Consider the following 20,155-nt stretch of genomic DNA (forward strand, 5'->3'; position numbering starts at 1 on the left):
AAAAAACTCACAATTTCTCATCATGTTTCTCGCTATATCTAAGTAACCAAGTAGAATTTCAAAATTCTGAAAACGCCACTTTGTAGAGATTTTTCAAACAAGTAATGTGGCATATCTAACTCAGTTTACCTCAAAATGGTGTTTGTCATAAGATAGCACAACAGCGACGAACTTCCATAGATGGCCGAACAGCCGGATTATTCGTTCTGTTCATTTTATTCATTTGATTCATAAATGTATTTAGTTCATTTTATTAATTTGGTTTATTTCATACATTCTGTACTTTATTTATTTTATTCATTTCATTGATTTTACTTATTTTATTCAATTCTGTCGTTTACTATTCATTTCATTCATTTAATACATTTCATTAATTTTATTCGCGAATTATTTTGTTCGTTTTACTCATCATATTTTTTCGCTTTACTATTTTATTAGTTTTATTCATATTATTAAAGTTTTTAAATTTCTTTCATTTTATCCACTCGATTCATTTTACTGTTTTTTTCGCTTCATTCGCTTTTGTTCATTTCATTAATTTTAACAAAAATTATTTTCTTTGTTGAATTCATTAACTGCATTTCATTAATTTAATTCATGTTATTCATCCTTTTATTATCCTGTTTCACTTTATGAAATTTGTTAATTTATTTTGTATTATTCATTCTATGTTTTCTGTTTTCGGTCACCGTTGGAAAATGCTATCGTTTTTTGATTGATGTTTTTCGGTCTTTATATTAAAAACTCTTCTTACTGTTTACGTTTCAGCTTACTCATTTTTAATTTCAGCCATCTTCAGAACTTTTTAATAAAAACACAAAAAATACAATAAATTTTACAGATCACAATTTACGTTAAAAACGATCACGACTTACATTTAACCCCATTCGCCTCTTGCTATCGCAGGGGGAAACAAATTTTAACTAATCCTACAGCGTTGTTGATAGCGTCGTTGTTCCTTCGGCTCCTGTGAATTGCTGCGTTGGTCGTAGCTTGTTGAGAAGTCCATTATACGTGCTAGAGAAGCTAGCTGCGTCACGTTGAAGATTCACAGCTCTCTCCTCTTGCAGCTTGATGTGAAGAACCTCAGCAGTCAGCCTATTTGAATCTTTGTATATTCTCTTCAATACACGCGTTCTGTTGAAATCGAACTGATGTCCACACTCTCTCGCATGCTGTGTTAGGCCGGTTATAGAGGTGCTTATTCATTTTAATACGCTTTTCCTGTCTGTATTTGTGCACAAATTTCGCAAATTCGCAATTATGAAAGAACAAAGTAGTGATATAACAAATGCCTCATCTCACAGGCAGAGCTGAACAATTTCAGCACAGAGAACAGACGTCCATCTTCAGCATTCAACTTGTGTAAAATCTCTAACGGTTTCGAAGTTAGTTGGGATATCCAAACCAGGTGCGCTACTGTCGTCATGTTTTTTGTGGTTGAGTTCGACAGAATTGACAGCGGTTATTTCTCTACCCAGTCAAACTAGTCCGGAACCGGTTCGGACTTCCAGCATGAATTTCAGTTAAAATGCATCAACCGATAGAGTCGGAATCGGTTGTTTTCCTTGAGCAAGAATCCATACTGAATCCATTTAGGATTTCGAACCGGTTCCGGAATGGATTTGACGGATAGTTGGGATAAGTTGGTTTGGCGGCGCTAGTGTTTATCGTATATTAATTCAAATGTTTACACACGTTTTTTAAATATTTTTATTCGATCATGGATGTCTGTTCTCTGTGATTTCAGTAAAATCAGTTGATAGCTGATATCCTTCCGTTTTAAGCTATCACATTTTCAATAATACCATTTAACTTACTGAATGATAGTGAGCAAGCAAGAAAATTGGAAAACTATGATGGTGGATATAAGATGGAGTGTTAAACCAAGGTTGGACCAACGTCGGACCAATATTGGGCAGTGCTGGACTGACATCGGGCCGATGTCAGACCAACGTCGTAAACGATTATATAATACTACTTGTTACTACCGTAGAAAAACAACCAGTATTTTAACTGGTATTGTCACGAATCACATTTCCACTGACAGTACGAAACCTGACGTAACACTAACGGCAACCGTACACTGGGGTGCAAATGTACCCCACGCCAACTTTGACACCTGCTTCCACGAAGGCTATAAGCAAACTGGCTATACCATCTTTTCCTACTCTTACTAGGTATTCTAAATTAAGTTTTGGTTAGGGTACCAGGTCGGTAAATGCCGAATTCTCGTTTTTACACGGCTCCAAAGAAGGCGTGGGGTACATTTGTACTCCAGTGCAACGTTCTAGGGTCAAAAAGAGTCAAATTTGGTCTCTATGTTTTATGACCGGTCTTGATTAATTTTTATGGAAAAATTAAACTCGGATTATATGTTAAGGGGGTCCTCTGATATAATTGTGCAAAAAGTAGCTATTGTTTGATTTTTTGAAGAAGTAAAATGACTTATAGACTTATACGCTATTCTGCAAAATGTTTATTAGTTTCATCTATAAAATAAAAAAAAAAATAAGTGTAAGGTGTTAAAAATGGCGGCTCCAGCAAAAGGTGTTTTGAAAACCGACCTCATTTGCGGGCACGATAAACATACTTTTTTCGATTTTGCCGTTCAGTAGTTTTGTTCCGATCAGCTCACTATTTTGCGCAAAATGGAATGGAATTAATGGAAACATTGCGAAGAAAAAGAGCAACAGCTTAGGTTAGTAAAAATAAATCATTATCGTAAGTGTTCTCTTTGCGGATTAAAGGCATTTTAGAAATAAGGCTCCCGGAATATTTCTTATTTCGTAAATTGGCAAATTGCAAAGACTTATGGTCTGTTCTGGTGAAACACAAATACCATACAAAAATCTTTCCCGTCAGACTTTACCTCCATTTTCTTCCTATTTATAATTTCCCCCAAGATATAGAGGGTTTTTATTAAAAAAATTATTTCCTTGTAATAGAGCTGAATAACAAAAAATTTCCGATTTCAAAGGTTATGTTTAACGATTTAAACGGTTGTATTTGCACGCCAAAAAGTACTGACAGAACAGTACTTGATTTACTGAATTCTCATTATATTTTACCGATTAACCCTACAAAAGTTGACAGTTCAAATAAACTTTTCTTTTACCGAACGTTGGTCATATAAACAAATTACTGAACTTATTGCGGAACGTTCAGCTGTGTAAAAGTCAGTAAAAAATGCGGGGTCCTGCGAAAAAAAAACTAAGTGTGTAGGTCGCAATTCATCGTCTACAAGCAGCAAACCTAAACGATCTTGAAGATTACATTCCGTAGAAGCACCCCAACATAACAACCCGTAGAAGCACCACAACATAAAAACCCGAATGCCCGCAGATTTGAAAAATCTTGTTCCGAGAAAGCCACCATTTTGGACGTCATTTTTGACACCTTACACTAAAAAATTTTGATTTTATAGATGAACCCTTAATAAACATTTTGCAGAACAGCGCCCATGTCAAAATCATTTTACTGCTTCAAAAAAAAAGAAAAAAATGTTAAACATTAGGTACTTTTTGCCAGAATTATATAAGGGGTCCTCCTTAATGCAGAATATCGTTAGGTTGTTCATCGATGTGTAATTCACAAATGGAAAATGTTGCCATTTCCTCGGCTGGTATTATTCAAGAGTCAGGGCTCCGGAATAGGGGAAAGAACATTTGAAACATGCGCTGTGAAAGCCCTGTTTTTCTCACTAATACAAATTGTATCCTTTCTCCCGATTCACATCAAGAATTGAAAATGTTCACTGCCAGTGTGTTCTGCTTTGTTATATTTATCGAAATTAATGTAGACAATTGTAAAACTCGTAAATTAGAAATATCTGGTTTTGACTTAATTCAAACTTGATTGCGACATTCGTCAAACAAGGTTTTAAATAAAATTCAGGGAGTTAAGCTTGAATGGACACTGTATCTATTATATTAGACCAATATCAGGCCAAAAATTGAGGTCTTAGTTCACTTCATGCACTCATGAGGCTATGTACGTTATGCATTATTCGTTTATGCATAATAGATAAAAGACGATATAATCACTGTATATCTATACATTTTAACGTGTATTCCATAAGACTGATGATTGAGATAGTATGTGTATTCGCACTTGGTGTATTCAGTATTCTACTTCGAGTTGTCATTATATTGTTCGTGTATATCAGTGTAGTGCGTTTGGCAGCTCATTCAAAACACTTAAGTTTTGATTTTATGTATTTTATTGAATAATTGGACGCCACATGAGAATGTTGATTATAATCTGGTACCAGCAAATCGGTGCACAGTGACTTATGTTTCATGTAAACCGCATGAATAAATATCGAGACACGTTGGGTTATCTATTTTATTTAGTATTAGTAAAAGACTGTTCAGTGTGGAGATGAACAGTTCTGATAATTTATGTAATCTAAAGATATCTTAAAGATTGAGATGCTATTAGTTTCTTGGTGGAAATTAAATGAAAACTACCTGTAGTAGGTTCTAGAGTTATAAGAAGAAATCATAAAACATGGACTGTATTCTTCCTTTCGTGTGATCAATTAGAAGGATAAGCTTAATGGATATTTTCAACGTTAAATATCTTACTCATGACAACAGAAAGAAAATCGGAAAATGAGCAACAAGGAATACTCATCAAATTCGGTCAATGTTTCGCTTAAGCAGATTAATCAGTGTTGTTACATAATCAAAAAAAAGAACATGTTGTTTTTATGCTCGAATACAAATATCTTCAACAGTAGTGCTTTATCAATCCTGCACATATCCGGAATAGTTTGACAGAATTCTTCCTTAGTTCAAGCGTAAGTATTTAGTTAGGAAATGAGCTGTTAAAATGTTTTGTACTATATGTCATAGTTTCGTACAGTTCACATGTCATATAACAATAGCCATTTACGATAAGTAACACATAAAAGATAACCACTGTTTCCTTATAATACTGTAAAACTATGAATATGGTATTGTTGACTTGTCAAATGATTAGTTATCATGTGGGCTACATGATATCGTTGATATATTACCCTCCATATGATATGCCGGCGTGGAATAATAAAATTCGAATAAGCTTTTATATTCTCGTTAAAAAAGACATGGAGGCGAATCTTTTCGCGAAGAAAACAAAACATTTTGTACTGTAGAGACCCGTTTAGGTTAGGTATTTCGTGAGGAAAACAAACTGAACACATTTGTGTTTGTAAATGAGCTTCCAGAATCATTTTATTACGCCGATATATCGAATTATAAAGCCACAGTTGCATCTTTCCGATCCAATTCAGTGACGGTTCAGTATCGTGTGCGGACACCAATATTATTTCATATATTTCAAATGCGAGCATTCACACATGTCTGGCACGGTGCCGTGCCGGATAAAGGTGAATCAGCCCCGTGAAAACTGTTTGTTGCCTGAAGCTACCACCAAATGCCAGTAGCGCTAGCTACGTATCAAGGTCTGTTTACATGAACTGTACAACACTGTTTAAAAGTGAGATTCAAAATAAGTAATTATTAACAATATATGATAAATCACGCTTTCTCTTGCATCGCTTCTTTTCCACAAAATCAGGACGCTTTTATCACCTGAGTACCAGTTAAGTACACCAAAATGAAGTTTGTATGCATTCGATAAGTTTCAGGTCGAGTTAACAACATCTCGTAGCGATGTGAATGTTGCTTAAAACGCGTTCGCTGTCATTTTTGGCAACTAGCCGAGCCAGGAAGCCAGCTTATGTTGGCTTCACTCATTTTTCAAAGAAACATCAAAACATTTATCCTCTTGGGGTGAATGCTCGCATTTGAATTGTATGAAAGACTATAGGTATCCCTGCACGGTACTGAACCGGCACTGAAACGGATCGGATAGGTGTAAATAGTGCTTAATGCGTGGAAAACACACTAATACTTTCAAAGCTGGAGCGCTCTAGGTAGAGCGTGAACAAAAAGAATTTGATATATCCAAACGAGTTCCTTGTTTTGGAACTACGGGAACCAAGTTTTGTGATCCTAGTAAATGACGTGTGAATTTTTTGTGAGAAATTTTGATCACTGGATTGAATAATATTGTGGTTCAAAAAAGAAATAATGTTATTTATTATTAATTAAACTAATCCACTGCTGGATTTTCAACATCAAAATACATAGCCGTAAGCTCAAAGGCGTACTAAATGTTTTTAAACCGGACTAACTTTTATACCGGCCTAATTTATTTGGTAGGCTTTAACCAAACGATGCTGTCATTTATATGGCTGCGTTCTGATATGTGATACACGACAATGTTAAAAAACAACAAATTCAAGTTAAATAAAATTCGCATATGTCTCGTTCCATAGCGTATGAGAAGAATTTTGTAAACTTGTAGCCGATATGTTTCTGAAAGAACTCTATGTGTTGTATAGTTGATGGTTGGCCGATGATGAACAGCATTTAGTAGTGACATAATATTCAATGCACAAAAGAAAATAAATTGGTATACATATACATGCTTTCATTCAGTTTGAATACGCGCTCGTCGAGTTTGAAGTGGTTGAACCATCGATTGTAACTGGTTCCATGATAGAATTTTTCTCGACAAATATATGATTACGGCCCAAAAGCCAACTGTCTCTCTGAAAGGAAATTTCAGACAAACCGTTACTGGCTAAACACAGTTCATATGAGTTAATGAAAGAGAAATTTTTTCTCTTGTTTACTACCAACATCTTTGATTGGTAACGGTGTGTCTGGAATTTCCTCTCAAAGAAAACGTTGACAGTTGGCTTTTAAGCCGTAATCATATGTTTGTCTAGATTTTAAACTTTGATTGCAAAATTGGTTGAAATATTTCAATTTGAATTCAAAATGAACTGTGAATGTCTTTCTAATTAAACATGACGTGGAGGAGAATAGTTTTATTTCGTTTCAAGCGAATTTTCACAAGTATGGAATAAATATCAATTATAAATAAAGGTTTGATCACACTCTGCGAATTAAAATTGTACACGTTTTTTCAGCGAGGCTTAAATTAAAAGTATACAAAGGTCAAACAAAAAATTAAACTTTGACAGGATGATCATTTTGTGTTCACAAGTGTTATATTTCATATTTTTGTTTGCAGACAGAGAATATAGATATATTTCTGTAATGCATCAATGCAGATTGGAACGGTTTTATTTGCTAACAAAATTTCTACAGTTTTATGAATGAAATAATAAGTACATAATAAGTACATTAAAACAGAAATCAGAGTTTTAAGCATGATGTTTTGTGCGAGTTTATTCATATTGGAACAATGCACATATTTAAAATCAATTATTTAACCTTAGTGTTAAAGCCCCGAATAACTAACAAGATAGGCAACCACATATGATCCACAAATCAATATTGTAGACCTCTCACTCTGCTCCTTGCATATTAGACTCCTTTTTCACTACCAAGCGATCGTTATTAGTAGGTAGAAATTAAAGATCATTCGGGTGCGATCGGATGCTATATTCACCACTCAACCTTGCTATCATGTGATAGATTAGGCATTAGTAGTTGAAATAAAACCACACTAGCGATCACATCATCCTCAAATTTATCTTCAATAAAATTAGGAGAGCGAATAAATGCGTGTTTCCACTAAGTGAGGTGTGTTGCATTCCACCGAAAGTCTTTCCATGTGATTTCGGTGTTAGCCTTCGTAGGCCAAGAATAAATCCCCACGGAAGTATCAAATGTGAAATTTAGGGGCACGTGTTGTATCACGAAGTTCTCGGGCATTCGTGAATTAATGGACATAGATCCCGTGCCAGTGTACGTTCGCTGTGGACAAAGTATACGCCCGAAAGTCATCGCTTCCCTCGGTCCAAAGGTAACAACATTTTTTTGTCCTTCGAGCTGGATTCCCGGACCGGTGAACCGTGAGAAAGTGCTTCGGCGTTAATGCGAACAGCGTGGGTACGCGCGGTCCCATTGTAGTGCAACGGCCATTGTGAAAGGTGAAGACAACGGCTGCTGTTAGGCAGTATTTGGCGTTCAGCGAACCACGTGTTGCAGCTGCGGTTTCTTACCGATCAACCCAGTTCTGACGCAGGAAGGACGTAGGATAGATTCAACGCCAACCGGGATCAAGGAAACAAAGGGAAGTAACTTGAATGATCTGTGGTGTGACGTTTAGCATGTTGGTTGACGCAAAAATAAATTTGAAAATGGCGTGTATCTATGGTATTTTTTGATTGTATGTGACTTTTGGACCCCTTGAGTTCGATTGACGGTTGGTCTGCTGTTTTTTATGATTGGTTGTTGTTCGCTCGGTTGTTTTCCCTTACTGCTGTCAACTTTAATCCGGTCTGTCTCTGTCAAACGCGGACGTAGAGGTATTTCATTCGGGATCATTCGGGTGCGATCGGATGCTATATTCACCACTCTATCTTGCTATCATGTGATAGATTAGGCAGTAGTCAGTTGAAATAAAACCACACTAGCAATCACATCATCCTCAAGTTTATCTTCAATAAAATTAGGAGAGCGAATAAATGCGTGTTTCCGCTAAGTGAAGTGTGTTGCATTCTACCGAAAGTCTTTCCGTGTGATTTCGGTGTTAGCCTTCGTAGGCCAAAAATAAATCTCCACGGAAGTATTAAATGTGAAATTTAGAGGCACGTGCTGTATCACGAATCTAAGTTATCGTGCATTCGTGAATTAATGGACATAAATCCCGTGTCAGTGCACGTTCGCTGTGGACAAAGTATACGCCCGAAAGTCATCGCTTCCCTCGGTCCAAAGGTAACAACACTTAGCTTGGGGTATTTGCGATGCTAACTTGTAAGCTGTTAACATTCTGATTCAATTTGTTAACCACGAGTGTAAGAAAATTCATAAAATATTGCATTTTACGATCTATATCCGATCATCATTTTTTTGGATCTATCTACTAAAAGAATTAATTTTCTTACCACGGTGTTCCTAAAACCGTTATTAACAAAAAAATGACCATAAATTTGTCATACGGCATTCGAAAGATACAGTATCCAAGAATCTTCTCAGTGAATTTCAAAATGATCCATCGAGAGATTCGGGAGAAATTGCGATTTGAAGTTTTATGACACGTTTCATAAGGCTACCAGCAAACACCCACGGGTTTGGTCCTATCTCTATAAACAAAAAATATTTGTCTACTTATTTAGTACATGGCATTCGAAAGATATAGTAATAAAGTATATCCTCTGCAAGTTTGAAAATATTTCATTGACGGAATCGAAATTTATAACGGTTTGGATGTGGTATGCGGTCATAGATGGGTTTTCTACCAGACTTCAAGCGTGAATCCATGTTGGTTCATTGACTATTTAGATCGTTTATACGTGTCGCGGTTTTTAAAGGAAAATCTTACCATTTAATTACATAAATATAATGTACAAAAAGTGTTACTTATATGGTGCACTGAAAAAAAATATGAAAATAGAGTTGTCTACCAAACGTTAAATATAATGCGTAATTTTAAAAAATTTATAAAAGTCGGAATGTTTACTTCAAAAGGCCATATCTCAATGGTTTGTTGACCGATTCTAATTATTTTTTCATTATTGAACAAGTAGACGTTTCATCGTTAAGTTTCATTAAAAAGAATATAAAATAGAGTTGCCTACTTCAAACAATAGACATCATAATTATCCTCAACTATATGTATTATCACTATTTAGTGAATAATTTTATATTCAAAACGACGACCTATCAATTTCTATACATTAGTTGAATGCAACGAACGCAAAATACAAATCATGGAAAAATAAAACCATAAATTTAAAAAATATGAAGGTATTAGCTGATTCAGATCAATTTATGTTATGATGCGGATTTGTTGGAAATTTTGTACAATCGTGATTCGCTGGTTGGGTTGACAAATGTTAAAACTGGTCAAAGGGGATGTTATTAGTACACGCAGAAAAAAGATTTGTAGGTTCAATAAAAATATGGATTTAATTCAATAAATAAAATTATTGGTCGGGAGACAATAAATTTATTTATTGCAACCAATAAAATGTATTTATTGTTTCAATAAAAAAAAGTTATTGTTCTATTTTTTAATAAATATTTTATTGAAATTAAAACAAAATAACTGTTTTTATTGAAAGCACAAATTTATTGTAAGTGCAATAAAAAATATTTTTAGACCAATAAGTTTGTTGTTCGAAGTAATAAACAAAAAATAAATGGTAGGATTCAATAACACATATTTTTGGTTTAAATATGCTTAATTTTTCTGCGTGTACAAGTTCATCTGCTCATATCTCTAACTATTGTCAGTTTTATTGTCGAAACTTATCATGAGAATTTGACATTCAGATGTAAGAATTTTTTCCCTTTTCGCAATGCACACGCTTGCATTACATTCACATTAAATCACGTTCGTTTATGCAAATGGAATTGTGGTACATCGATGTTTTCAAATGTGTGTAGTGCGAGATACATGCGTTGCACATCTAAATTTTTTAAAATGATTCATAACCCCTCACTTGAACATGTGAAGATTCTGGAATGCAAGCAATTGTATTCCGCAAAAACTGAGAATAATAAGACAACTTATTCATTGTCAGACTCGCTTCGGGTGACTTTCTCCGGGTCTTTCCTCCCCAACTATCTCCTCCTGGATAAGGTTCGTCTACCTGTTCGCCTGTTTGTACCGCGGGTAATGAACTGCAGCAATTGCATGCAGCTGGGCCACACAGCCACCTATTGTGGCAATAAGAAAAGGTGCGCAAATGCGAGGGAGAACATGAGGATGACTCTTGCGGTGGAGAAACTGAAAAGTGTATTTACTGCGGGGGCCTTCCGCATGATCTTAAATCATGCCCCGCGTACAAACAGCGCGGGGATAAAATGAAGCGCTCCCTTAAGGAACGCTCGAAGCGCTCTTATGCAGAAATTCCTAAGAATGCTTCGCCATCTGTCCCTTCCGAAAATTCCTTTGCTCTTTTGGCTGGCGTTGAGGAAGAAGACCCACAAGAGGGAACATCTTTGGTTAACTCAGGGGAGTCCAGGAAGAGGAAAAATCTAGCCTCCCCTAGATTGCCTCGTAAGGGTGCCAAGGTGTCGTCCACTCAGAGCGCGCCAATTACAATCAATAAATCCAATGGAAGTGATGCACTAAAGCCGAAGCAAGTTGCTCCAGGACTTGGAAATTTTAATTCTAACAAGGAGTATCCACCACTTCCAGGGACACCAAAAACCCCAAGTGTTCCCTTTTTTCAAACAGATACTCAGTCCAGTAGCGGACTAATGAAATTTTCTGACATAGTGGACTTAATTTTCACAGCTTTCAATGTTACTGATCCTCTTAAAAGCATTCTGATACATTTTCTCCCTATGGTGCAAACATTTTTGAAACAGTTGACTGCTAAATGGCCCCTCCTTGCAGCGATCGTATCCTTCGATGGCTAAGTCATCAAACGAGGTCACTGATTCGATCACTGTCCTACAGTGGAATTGCAGAAGTATCCTCCCGAAAATCGATTCCTTCAAATTCTTACTAAACAGTTTAAAATGTGATGCTTTCGCATTATGTGAAACCTGGTTAACTTCTGATATAAATCTCAACTTCCACGACTTTAATATAATCCGTCTGGATAGAGAAAACCCTTATGGAGGAGTACTTTTGGGGATCAAAAAGTGCTATTCTTTCAACCGAATTAACCTCCCTTCGACACCAGGCATTGAAATTGTCGCTTGTCAAGTTCTAATCAAAGGTAAAGACCTTTGCATTGCTTCCATCTACATCCCCCCTAGAGCCTCGGTAGGGCACCGAACGCTTTGTAATATCACGGAATCCTTACCGGCTCCGCGGCTAGTTCTGGGAGACTTTAACTCGCACGGTACGGTATGGGGCTGTCTTCATGATGATAATAGATCAACATTAATCCAAGATCTTTGCGACAATTTCAACATGACCATCTTAAACACGGGAGAAATGACGCGGATTCCTACACCACCAGCACGCGCAAGCGCGTTGGATTTATCGCTATGCTCGACATCGCTACAGTTAGATTGCAGGTGATCCCCACGGTAGCGATCATTTGCCTATCGTGATTTCAATTGCTAACGGTTCAAGACCATCAGAAACAATCAATGTCTCGTATGACCTCACACGGAACATTGATTGGAAGAGTTACGCGACCGCGATATCCGTTAAAATCGAATCCACTCAAGAACTTCCTCCGGAGGAAGAGTACAGGTTTTTGGCTGGCTTGATTCTCGACAGTGTGAATCAAGCTCAGACTAAACCAGTACCCAGCGCGAATACCCATGGACGGTCTCCCACCCTGTGGTGGGATAAAGAGTGCTCAGAGCTGTACGCGGAAAAGTCCACTGCATATAAGGCCTTCCGGGAAGACGGGTTACCCGCTAGCTATTTACAGTACGCGTCGTTAGAAAGGCGAATGAAGAGTCTAATGAAAGCCAAAAAACGCAGTTATTGGCGCCGGTTCGTAGACGGGTTAACGAGAGAAACAGCGATAAGCACTCTTTGGGGTACGGCTCGACGTATGCGTAACCGTAATAGTACCAACGAGAACGTGGAATATTCAAACCGTTGGATATTTGCTTTCGCCAAGAAGATCTGTCCGGACTCTGTCCCGGTACAGAAAACGTGCCGCGCCGCGTCTCCTCACGATACCGCGAACGAAACACCGTTTTCGATGGTGGAGTTCTCACTTGCTCTCTTATCATGCAACAATAACGCCCCAGGGTTAGACAGAATCAAATTCAACTTGCTGAAGAATCTACCTGATACTGCAAAAAGGCGCTTGTTGAATTTATTTAACAAGTTTCTTGAGGGTAACATTGTCCCTCATGACTGGAGGCAAGTGAAGGTCATCGCCATCCAAAAACCAGGAAAACCAGCCTCCGACCACAACTCGTATCGGCCGATTGCAATGCTGTCCTGTATTCGAAAGTTGTTCGAGAAAATGATCTTGTTTCGCCTCGACAATTGGGTTGAAGCAAATGGCTTACTGTCAGATACACAATTTGGCTTCCGCAAAGGCAAAGAGACGAACGATTGCCTTGCGTTGCTTTCTACAGAAATCCAAATGGCCTATGCTAACAAAGAGCAGATGGCATCAGTCTTCTTGGATATTAAGGGGGCTTTTGACTTTTTGAGTTTCTATCAACATTCTGTCAGAGAAGCTGCACCAGCATGGTCTTTCGCCAATTTTAAATAACTTTTTGCTAAACCTGTTGTCTGAAAAGCACATGCACTTTTCGCATGGCGATTTAACAACATCGCGATTTTGCTACATGGGTCTTCCCCAGGGCTCATGTCTAAGTCCTTTACTCTACAATTTTTACGTGAATGACATTGACGATTGTCTTGCCAATTCATGCACGCTAAGGCAACTTGCAGACGACGGCGTGGTCTCTGTTACAGGGCCCAAAGCTGCCGACTTGCAAGGACCATTACAAAATACCTTGGACAATTTGTCTGCTTGGGCTCTTCAGCTGGGTATTGAGTTCTCCACGGAGAAAACTGAATTGGTTGTTTTTGCCTTTCTCAATAGAAATTGCTCTGAAAACCGACTTTTTAACGGAGGCCCGGAGGGCCGAGTGACATATACCATTCGATTCAGTTCGTCGAGTTCGGCAAATGTCTGTGTGTGTATGTATGTGTGTATTTTTTTTTTTTTTACAATGGAGAAGACCTTTATGTCCTAGCCCAGTAAACGTGCTAACGGTAGGGTCCAATCTACCACACGGGGTGCACTGGGGGCGTGTCGGACTCAAATGGTGACCAGCCATTAATACCGACTAAACTCCATTGGGCTCCGCCATCATTCCTCCCAGGAACTACCTCTCGGTATTACTTCTGGGGGGATGGCTGTACTGAATGTACTCATTCACTCTCACTCGCGCGATCATACATCCTGTATGAGGCTTACTTGGGTGCTCTCTCAATCACACTTTGATTCACTCTCAAACACTCCCACATGAGGCTGACTTTTGTGCTCACCTTTTACGTTCCATGCGAGGCTGACTTGTGTGCTCACCTTACTCATTCCTTGCTAGGCTTACTTTTGTGCTCGCCCTACCCATCCATGTGAGGCTGACTTGGGTGCTCACCCTATCACCTGATTCACTCTCAATCGTGCCACTCTATTGTACCTTTGTCACTCCCTCTGGCATCCCATGTGGGACATTTTTCTTAGGCCCCACTTCTGACATACCATGCGAGGCTGACTTTTGTGCTCACCTTTTTCATTCCTTGCTAGGCTGACTTTTGTGCTAGCCTCTACCAACCTGTGAGGCTGACTTTTATGCTCACCCTGAACATGCAGTGTGAGACTGACTTGGATGCTCACCCTTTCACTCCTCTGCCACGCCATGAGGCATCGATAGCTTAGTTCCAACATACTACGCTACGACCCTCCCGTCTTGGCATGAGGCAGTCCACTTATACGCCTATACACTCACTCTTCTGTCTTGCTTCGGGGTGGCTGGGTTTACCCCTTACGCGGTTGCCATTCGCTGCGCCAACCTGCCTCGGCATGAACAGACCATTCACTCTCTTATTTTGCGCTTGGCCTTTTTCGCTCCAACTAACCAATCACTAGTTAGCCGTGCCCGCCGTCTGTTGCTCGGTTCGCCAGATTACCTGTAGCCTACTGGCAATCTGGATGGTAGCAGCCGAGACTGCGTTCCACTTCTCCACCGTTTGACACATCCGCTGAATAAGGGTATCCGGGGTTGTGTCCCAGCCACAGACGTCAAGCATTGCTCTTCTTTCGACGTCGAACCGATGGCATACGAACAGTATGTGTTCGGCAGTTTCGTCTACACCTGGGCAGTCCGGGCAGACTGGGACCTCCGCGTGTCCGAACCTGTGGAGGTACTGACGGAAACAGCCATGGCCTGACAGGAATTGTGTCAGGTGGAAGTGAACTTCCCCATGGGGTCTTCCCACCCAGCTCGATATGCTAGGTATCAGCCGGTGGGTCCACCTACCTTTCGAGGAGTTGTCCCACTCACGCTGCCATCTGGCGACCGAGGTCACCCTGGTGCGCTCGCGGGCTCCCCTATTTCCACGTAGCTCAAAGCACTCCTCATCTTCCCGAATGACCAGCCCGACTGGCATCATGCTCGCTATCACGCAGGATGCATCGTGTGATACCGTGCGGTAGGCAGATATCACTCTGAGGCACATCACGCGGTAGGTGCTCTCCAGTTTCTGTAGGTAACTGGTTACCCTCAGTGCTCTTGACCATGACGGGCCGCCGTACCTGAGGATAGATACGGCAACGCCTGCCAGTAACCTACGTCTACTGGCGCACACCTTTGAGCTGTTGGACATCATTCTCGATAGTGCCGCAACAGCAGTCGACGCTCTCTTGCACGTATAGTCGACATGGCTGCCGAAGGTCAGCTTGTCGTCTATAATGACTCCGAGAGACTTCAGACTTCGCTGTGAAGTGATCGCGACTTCTCCCACATGGATAACTGCATGTTGTGCCGACTTGCGGTTGTTGACGATAACTACCTCCGTCTTATGATGAACGAGCTCCAGGCCTCTCGCGCTCATCCATTCCTCCACCGTGCTAATCGCGTGTTCTGCGGTTAGTTCTACCTCAGGAATTGACTCCCCGTAGACCTCCAAGGTTACGTCGTCGGCAAAGCCGACGATCTTGACCCCAGGAGGGAACTTCAGTCTCAGAACCCCGTCATACATGAGGTTCCATAGCACCGGGCCTAGGATCGAGCCCTGCGGGACTCCGGCGGTAATCGGAACCCTTTTCTGACCGGCATCGGTCTCGTATAGCAGTACGCGGTTTTGGAAGTAACTTTCCAGGATCCGGTACAGACCCACCGGTAGGCTAAGCCGGTGTAACGAGAGCGCGATGGCATCCCAGCTTGCGCTGTTGAATGCGTTCTTCACGTCAAGTGTCACTAACGCACAGTATCGAATACCTCGCCTTTTTCGTTGGATCGCTATCTCGGCAGTATTTATCACTGAGTTGAGATCGTCCACTGTGGACTTACCCTTCCGAAAGCCAAACTGGTTGCTTGACAGACCGTCCGTACCTTCCGCGTACGGGGTGAGCCTGTTGAGGATGATCCTCTCAAGCAGTTTGCCAGTCGTGTCTATCAGACAGATTGGTCTGTACGCCGATGGGTCGCCTGGCGGCTTCCCGGGCTTCGGCAACAGCACCAGTTTCTGCCTTTTCCATCTATCGGGGAAACGGCACTCGTCAAGGCATCTCTGCATAGCTAGCCTGAACATGTTCGGGTTCGCTATGATCGCTGCCTTGAGAGCGTTGTTTGGGACTCCATCCGGCCCTGGAGCTTTGTTCATTGCTAGGGATTTAGCCACTGCGAGTAGTTCTTCATTCGTCACTGGAGCCACCATTTCGACCGTGCCCGCACTGTCTCGTAGTGCAGGTGGCCAGGGGCTTGTGGCTCGAGACGGGAAGAGTACTTCGATAATCGTTGCCAACCGGTCCGGAGACCGTTCTGGGGGTGAGGAGCCCCCTTTGGTCTTGGCCATCACAATCCGGTAGGCGTCACCCCACGGATTCGCGTTGGCACTCTCACACAGGTTGTCGAAACACGCTCTCTTGCTGCTTTTAATAGCCTTGTTAAGGGCTAGTTTCGCAGCTCGAAACACTTCACGGCGGTTCTCTCTTGCATCCTCGGTGCGAGCTCTTTGCATCCTACGTCTAGCTCTGAGACAGGCTGACCGTAGAGCTGCAATCTCGGCACTCCACCAGTATACCGGGCATCTACCGTTTCTTGGCAGTGTTTTTCTCGGCATAGTGGCGTCGCACGCGCGTGATAGAACAGCTACCAGCGCATCCCCGCTTAGACTGTCGGTGTTGGCCTCCAGTCCCAGGGCCGCGGTGAAAGCTTCGCTGTCGAAGTGATTGGACTTCTACCCGCGTACCTGACAGGGATCTCCCGCCCTTGGATGCTGCACACCATAGTTGATCTTAAAGCGGATTGCTAGATGATCGCTATGGGTGTAGCCTTCGTCTACCCTCCATTCCATGCCTGGAGCCAGACTCGGGCTGGCAAAGGTCAAATCAATCCACGCCTCCACTCCGTTTCTACGGAATGTACTAGCGGAGCCATCATTAGCTAGCACAGTATCGAGTTTCGCAAACGCTTCCATTAGCGCTTGACCCCTGATATTTGTACAGCGGCTGCCCCACTCCACTGCCCAAGCGTTGAAGTCTCCCGCTATTACTACCGGTTTCCGGCCCACGAGATCCGACGAGAGCCTGTCGATCATCTGGTAGAACTGTTCTATTGGCCACCTTGGTGGGGCGTAGCAGCTGCAATAGAACACACCATTGATCTTGGCAATCGCCACACCCTCGGCGGAGGGGTGTATTACCTCTTGAACCGGGAACCTTCCCGTTGTACAGATTGCCACCATTCCAGCCCCGTCCGACACCCAATTGCCGTTGCCGGCAGGGATGCTGTACGGGTCTGATAAGAGGGCGACATCTGTCCTCGACTCCGAGACCGACTGCCACAGCAGCTGTTGGGCTGCTGCACAATGGTTAAGATTTAGCTGTGTGACTCTCACGGCTTCTTCTTATTTAACTCGCCGAAGGGACACGAAGGTCCGCCCATAGCATGTTTATGGGCTTGCTTCTTAGAAGTGCAGATAAGGCACTTATATGCCTTAGTGCACCCCCGCTCTTTATGCCCCTCCTCGCCGCAGCGACGACATAGCTTGCTCCTGTCTAAGCCTTTGCATTCGTAAGCTTTATGGCCGGATTCTAGGCACCGATAGCACCTGTCCACTGAAGGCGGCTGGGGTATACTAATAGGGCATACCGACCAGCCGATCTTCAGCTTCCCTTTCTCGGTTACCTTTTTGGCATCCGCATTCAGTAGCCTGAGGTAGGCTACCTGGGTGCCAGAGGGTCCGTCCCTCAATCGCACAGAGGCCCGCTCGATTGTGACGCCGCATTGCTCCTTGACGGCTGCGACGACGTCTTCTGCGGTCGCGAACTCGTCCAAGTGCTTGCACTGGAGAGTTGTTTCCGCACCTAGCGACCTGATTTGGGCGCCCTCACCAAGGACCTCTTGGGCCAAGGCCTTGTATATTGCACTTGATTGTGCGCCTCGCTTCAACACCAGGAGCATCTCTCCCGTGTTGGTGCGTCTTACGCTACGCACATCCTGCCCAAGGGCCGAGAGGCTTTCGGCCGCTTTCATCGATTTAAGGACATCGGCGTATTTGTCCTTGTCGGTTTTGAAGTAGAATACTTCTAACGTTTCAATATGGGGTCCCGTTTCAAAAATTTCAGTTGAGAAATTTTCCCAGGTTTGAAATGCGAGTATCTTCCGTTCTACTGGACGAAATCGCAATATTTTTGCACTATCTGATCGGAAATTTGTGCACGTATATCGTATTAAATTTCGGAATTACTGCGACTACTATAAATAAACCAAAACAAGGATTTTCAGAAAATCCTTCGGAAACAGCGAGGAAAATGCGCAATTTGTCAGCATATCCCACGCAGAGCCGTCAAAAAGGAGCATGTAAGCGTTTCATTACATACGGGAATGTTATATATACAGGTCACGCGAGCTTGTTTTGTATCAGTGGGTGCTCGCTTACCACACGAGCAACATGCTCGTCCGGACGGTACAATGAGCGGTATCATGTTTGCGTTCCCGTACCAAGCGTCATCGCCAGGTTCTTCGTGATAAAATCCAGGGAATCACCAAATCTGCCAGTCGGCGTCTGGCTCGTCGTGGTGATGTAAAATGCATCTCCAATTTAATCTACGAATGCTGATGGTGTGCAGAAAAATGTCATCCGAGATGCCGTGACCTACACTGAACACGCCAAGCGCAAAACCGCAATGAATGTCGTCTATACTCTGAAGCGGCAGGGACGCACTTTGTATGGATTTGGAAGTTGAAAAGGTAGAACTCACTTGTATCATTATAAAAAGGCCCTTTTCAGGGCCACCAAAATCATTTCAAAGAATGAGTTTGCATTTTCTGTTTCATGGACTGTTTCTCCCTGGAGAGCTATTTGGGTTAAACCCTAAATTATGATTTATTTCAGTACGCAAATTGCAAATATGGTCAGAAACAAACTGGAGTGAAGTGAATTTTTACTAGGCGCATTCAAAAAAGGTTTCAATTCTCAAACATTTTACAAAGGTGCCGTATTACATTACTCTCTTTACCCTGAGTGTTCGATAACCTCCGTATTGGAAACACAATTTCAATTTTGTTCTTTATCAAAAATATGTGGTCGACCAACGAAGGGGTGGAGCTTCGAAGAACACATATTGAGGACAACACAAAAAAGGACGAGCTTACATTGTGCTGTAGTCAGGTATAAAAACTCAGCATGCTGTTGCTCACGCTCAGTTCGTTTCCAGCATCAGCATGCAGCAGTTCGTTTGCAGCATCTCCCGCAAAATTCAAACCGCCGTCCGTTTGCTGCTGTCACAGAAGAGTTGACCAAGCACGCCGTCTTCGATGGCACCAAAACTGTTACCATATACACCAGCACCAAGTAAATTTCGAACACTGCCCAAAGAAAAGGCCCTTTTCAGGGCCATCAATTTATCGACAAAGAATGAATTTGAAGTTTTGTTATTACAAGCATCAGCTTGTCAAGAGCGTTGGATGGTAAGTGAGCCACTTGTGAACAATACCGTCGCTTTCACGAGAATGGCACAAAATCAAAAGTTATTTGTGACAGTTTAGTGTAATGATTCAATTTACAAAAATCGAACGTTTCGATATAGGGGCTCCGTTTCAAAATTTTCGGCCAGAATGCTGCCTGTTTTTTCAAACGTGAAAATCTGCTGTTGTATTGAATGAAAACCTTCGATTTTTGCGCTGATTGGAAATAGTTGTGACTAATTCTGTAGAATGTACAATTACTGAAAATAACGGATTTTGTGAAAGCAGTGGTTGGTCCATACAATTCGATTCCAAGCCAGACTAGTTTTCGTTGGAAGGTCCACCTCTGACAATAGAAGTAAACTTTTTTACTATGAATTCAACTACAACTTCCTTGAAAACAGCACAGCTAAAAAACTTTTGGGAAAAACGCGCAAACCTAAATTTTTCACTATAATGGAAACTGCCTGTGCCCAGCCGCACAGCATCATCAAGATTGATAGTAATTCAAGCCGGGAGGAAAGAGGTTGTAAGGCAATGGAAAACGA

At 41.6% G+C, this 20,155-nt stretch overlaps 1 protein-coding gene across 9 annotated transcripts in view; it reads left to right on the forward strand.

Annotated features, from left to right (window-relative positions):
* Positions 1–3,818: 3,818 nt before the first annotated feature.
* LOC131678338 (putative uncharacterized protein DDB_G0282133) overlaps positions 3,819–20,155 on the forward strand; it is a 2,723,618-nt gene continuing 2,707,281 nt past the window's right edge. For 5 of the 9 annotated variants that reach the window (XM_058958408.1, XM_058958411.1, XM_058958409.1 and 2 more), the window contains exon 1: positions 3,819–4,804. The gene's annotated coding sequence lies outside the window, so the exon portion shown is untranslated. The remainder of the gene's footprint in view (positions 4,805–20,155) is intronic. The other 4 variants (XR_009303629.1, XM_058958406.1, XM_058958407.1 and 1 more) reach the window with 2 other exon arrangements.

Source organism: Topomyia yanbarensis, chromosome 2 (genome assembly GCF_030247195.1).
Source record: "Topomyia yanbarensis strain Yona2022 chromosome 2, ASM3024719v1, whole genome shotgun sequence".
NCBI lineage: Eukaryota > Metazoa > Arthropoda > Insecta > Diptera > Culicidae > Topomyia > Topomyia yanbarensis.